The 5,000-nt window shown below is 44.6% G+C and overlaps 1 long non-coding RNA gene across 1 annotated transcript in view; it reads left to right on the forward strand.

Annotated features, from left to right (window-relative positions):
- The first annotated feature begins 3,780 nt into the window (after window positions 1-3,780).
- Window positions 3,781-5,000, forward strand: part of LOC143526554 (uncharacterized) — a 10,747-nt gene continuing 9,527 nt past the window's right edge. The window contains exons 1-2 of the long non-coding RNA XR_013133893.1: window positions 3,781-4,217; window positions 4,358-4,563. This is a non-coding gene — a long non-coding RNA (uncharacterized LOC143526554). The remainder of the gene's footprint in view (window positions 4,218-4,357; window positions 4,564-5,000) is intronic.

Below are 5,000 nucleotides of genomic sequence, written 5' to 3' on the forward strand. Positions count from 1 at the left end.
TCAATCAGCCTCAAACGCATGTCTTTGGACTGTGTGGGGAAACAGGAGAACCCAGAGAAAACCCACACAGGCACAGAGAGGATACAGAGCAGACCAGACTGAGAACCAAACCCAGACCACTTTGCTGTGAGGTAACATCACTAACCAGCTCACCACTGTGCCACCCCCATGAGGACGATCAGAGATAAGATCAGAAAGGCTTCAGCATGTGTGACCATCCAACCTGACATGGAAGACACCACAGACTGCTAAGGGAGACAATCTGAAATCAGATATAGGGGTATAATGATATAGGGGTATAGTGATATAGGGGTATAGTGATGTAGGGGTATATTGATATAGGCGTATAATGATATAGGGGTATAGTGATATAGAGGTATAGTGATATAGGGGTATAGTGATATAGGGGTATATTGATATAGGCGTATAATGATATAGGGGTATAGTGATATAGAGGTATAGTGATATAGGGGTAAAATGAAATAGGGGTATAATGATATAGGGGTATAGTTATATAGGGGTATAATGATATAGGGGTATAATGATATAGGGGTATAATGATATAGGGGTATAGTGATATAGGGGTATAATGATATAGGGGTGTAATGATATAGGGGTATAGTGATATATGGGTATGGTGATATAGGGGTATATTGATATAGGCGTATAATGATATAGGCGTATAATGATATAGGCGTATAATGATATAGAGGTATAGTGATATAGGGGTATAGTGATATAGGGGTATAGTGATATAGGGGTAAAATGATATAGGGGTATAATGATATAGGGGTATAGTGATATAGGGGTATAGTGATATAGGGGTATAGTGATATAGGGGTATAGTGATATAGGGGTATATTGATATAGGGGTATAATGATATAGGGGTATAGTGATATAGAGGTATAGTGATATAGGGGTAAAATGATATAGGGGTATAATGATATAGGGGTATAGTGATATAGGGGTATAATGATATAGGGGTATAGTGATATAGGGGTATAATGATATAGGGGTATATTGATATAGGCGTATAATGATATAGGGGTATAGTGATATAGAGGTATAGTGATATAGGGGTATAATGATATAGGGGTATAGTGATATAGGGGTATAGTGATATAGGGGTATATTGATATAGGGGTATATTGATATAGGGGTATAGTGATATAGGGGTATAGTGATATAGGGTTATAGTGATATATGGGTATAGTGATATAGGGGTATAATGATATAGGGGTATAGTGATATATGGGTATAGTGATATAGGGGTATATTGATATAGGGGTATAGTGATATATGGGTATAGAGATATAGGGGTATATTGATATAGGGGTATAATGATATAGGGGTATAGTGATATAGGGGTATAGTGATATAGGGGTATAATGATATAGGGGTATAGTGATATGGCGGGTAGTGATATAGGGGTGTAGTAATATAGGGGTATAATTATATAGGTGTATAATGATATAGGGGTGTAGTGATATAGGGGTATAATGATATAGGGGTGTAGTGATATAGGGGTGTAGTGATATAAGGGTATAATGATATAGGGGTATAGTGATATAGGGTAGTGATATAGGGGTATAATGATATAGGGGTATGGTGATATAGGGGTATGGTGATATAGGGGTATGGTGATATATGGGTATAGTGATATAGGGGTATAATGATATAGGGGTATAGTGATCTGTGCTGAAGAGTGTGCTCCGTGAGTGAGCAGCCATTTTCCCTCCCGTCCCTGAAACGTTGCTTTCCCATATCCGTCATGGTCTCTCTGTCAGATAAATCCACAGTTTATAAATCACGCTGTGAACATGAGGCTACTGTGATAAGAAGCATGGGGTAATTCCATAGTTTATTTTATCTCTGTGAGCTCTGTGCTTCAGGGTCTGATGTGACTTCCTCCACAATTGATCTTTAGACATTCTGGGACTGTATCGGTGACGAACAGCCCAAGGAACTTTTATGGAAAATTTATAAACATCCCCAGTGAGGGAAGAGAGGAGATGGCTCTCTTGATATCTGTCTGTGCCAAGATGCGGGTCCGAAGGGGAGGACGAGATATTTTCATCCTGAGAAATGTTGAAGTGTGCTGAGATTGCTCCGTCCACCCATGAGAGGAGGGGCCACTGTTTTTCCTAAAGGAGCATGATGAGAAACACGTATGTTCAGGGCCTGTTCTCAGGAGGCGGGAACGCTGAGACAGTGACAGTAGCTCCAGAGACTGAAACAGACGTTCAGCAAAGACCTGTGTCAAAGTCACCTGTGTCAAAGTCACCTGTGTCACGTGTGCCACCTGTCACCTCTGTCATAAGGAGCTTCTTTCAAAAGCTTCTGCTGTCACTGATGTTTAACTCTGAGAGAAGACCTACCTGGTGAAAGTAATCTTCAGAATGAGAACAGTGGGATCAAGATGATTGTTTGTCAGACGCAGTTAAATAAGGTGGTTATCGGCTGCTCCACTAGGGGTACAGAGTTCAGTTTCAACACACAGAATTCATTCAACACACAGCATCCAGCCAAACAGAGTCTGCTGGCACGACAATGCTCCGAACCGCTCAGAACAGGCCCATGATGTTCAGAACCAGCCCACGATGCTCAGAACCGGCCCGCGGTGGTCAGAACCGCCCCGCAATGCTCAGAACCGGCCCGCAATACTCAGAACCGGCCCACGGTGCCCTCCAATCACACGGATGCTTAGGGCCCCATAAAGGCTTGGCCAACCCTGACTGTGCTCAAACAGAAACCTACAGGTAAATCAGCTTTGATTTCTGATCCTGAGAGATGTTCGCACGGTGGCCAAACACTGCTGCCTGCTTGTTCTTTTACATACTTGAAATGCAGCACTGTTTTCTGTTCTCATGGTTGTAGTAATGAGAATCAGCTTGATATTACCAAAGAAAACGTGAGGCGCATCCTGAAGTGTGCAAGTCTGCCCTCTGGTGGTCAGATAATTATTAATAATTTTATGGATTTGGACAGGTTTATTATTTTAGCAGTTAGTTTAAAGCCTTACTTTGGATGTTTTGTGTGTGTGTGTGTGTGTCTGGATCAGGTAACAGTACTTTAACACATCGATACACAACTCAGTGTGTAAAGTGTATAAAGTGCTCTTGGTTGGTCAGCAGTGTTGTCATGGTTGTGTATGCTTGGTGTGTGTGTGTGTGTGTGTGTGTGTGTGTGTGTGTGTGTGTGTGTGTGCTTGGTGTGTGATGCATCTCTGAAGTCATGGTCACCCCTCCTCATCACTGCACTTCCACGGCAACAGCTTTTATTTTAATTTTGTTTCCTGGTTTCCTTTATGTGCTTTTATTTTGAATTGCCTTGTTGTGTCTGCCTTCACGTCCCATCCTGGTCACCCACCTGTTCATTTGACCTGCACCTGGTTTGAGTCCCTGATTCCACCGGTATTTGTAGCCCATGTCTTCACTGTGTTTGCTGCTCACACAGCTCTGGTTGTTTGTGTCTTGGTGTGTAGATACTGGTGTGTTCTTCTCCGTTACCTGGTTGATCTTTGCTTGTTTTTTTCCTGTCACCTTTGATTTGTAAGTTTGTGTGTTGGCCTTTCCTGCACTGGTCTGTCTGTATGTTTGATGTGTCCTGGTCCTCCATCGAAGTGTCTGTAGTCTGTGGTCTGTAGCTGTTGTTGGTTTGTTTGTGTCTTGGTGTTTGTGATTGAGTCATCACTCGCAAATGTGTCCTGCCTCTACCACCCCTGAGTCAGAAACGTTACATAAGTGTAGATGATGAGGTGTGTGTGTGTGTGTGTCACTCTCAAACAGGTAATATTTGTATAAATGAGACATTTGCTAAATAAATCAGATGGACCCAAAGAGCGAAAGGGAGACATAGAGACTGGAGGACACAGGCCGTCTGCAGCCCCGCCCACACAGGCCGTCTGCAGCCCCGCCCACACAGGCCGTCTGCAGCCCCGCCCACACAGGCCGTCTACAGCCCCGCCCACACAGGCCGTCTACAGCCCCGCCCACACAGGCCGTCTACAGCTCCGTACACATACGTGTCTGTGCGATCAGAACACCCAACTCTTCAAGGGTTTTGTCTTTATTTAAAGAAAAGTAATTACAGAACAGTGTTTTTAATTGGATAATCTGTCCTACAATTCATTCATTAATTCATCTAATCAAAATGTGACTCCCATGGAGACGCAACACTGAGTCAACGTCTCCATTAGTTCATCTGAAGTTAATTGGTGAGTTACTACAACATAAGTTAATTATTTACCCAGCAGCCAGATACTACAACAGCAGCGAGAGAGAGAGACACACACACACACACACACACACAACAGACTCAGAATTAAAACAAACACAATCTGCCTTTTTCTCCCAGGAACAGTAAAGGTCTTGAGTCACTGCCCCGCCCTCTAATGGAGGCGTGTCAGACCTGATGAGTGACCAGTGCATGGAGGGAGCAGACTGGTGCAGTGAAGAGTGGGCGGAACTACAGCACTGGTGCAGTGAAGAGTGGGCGGAGCTGCGGCACTGGTGCAGTGAAGAGTGGGCGGAGCTACGGATTGGTGCTTCACTGTTGGACTGGTGAGGCTTCAGAAGGTCACAGTGGGGCTGCGAGCTGGAGTAGCTGTCACACACCTGTCACCTGTGGAGGAGGGGTGGAGGTGTGTGGAGAAGGGGTGGAGGTGTGTGGAGAAGGGGTGGAGGTGTGTGGAGGAGGGGTGGAGGTGTGTGGAGGAGGGGTGGAGGTGTGTGGAGAAGGGGTGGAGGTGTGTGGAGAAGGGGTGGAGGTGTGTGGAGAAGGGGTGGAGGTGTGTGGAGGTGTGTGGAGATGGGGTGGAGGTGTGTGGAGAAGGGGTGGAGGTGTGTGTAGGTGTGTGGAGGAGGGGTGGAGGTGTGTGGAGATGGGGTGGAGGTGTGTGGAGAAGCCCCAGACAATTGTAGCATGTGGAAAAATTAGGAACCCCTCAGTAATCTTTAATATTGTTTCATGAGATATAATTAAAAAAGCTTTATCATTG

Source organism: Brachyhypopomus gauderio, chromosome 11 (assembly GCF_052324685.1).
Source record: "Brachyhypopomus gauderio isolate BG-103 chromosome 11, BGAUD_0.2, whole genome shotgun sequence".
Lineage (NCBI taxonomy): Eukaryota > Metazoa > Chordata > Actinopteri > Gymnotiformes > Hypopomidae > Brachyhypopomus > Brachyhypopomus gauderio.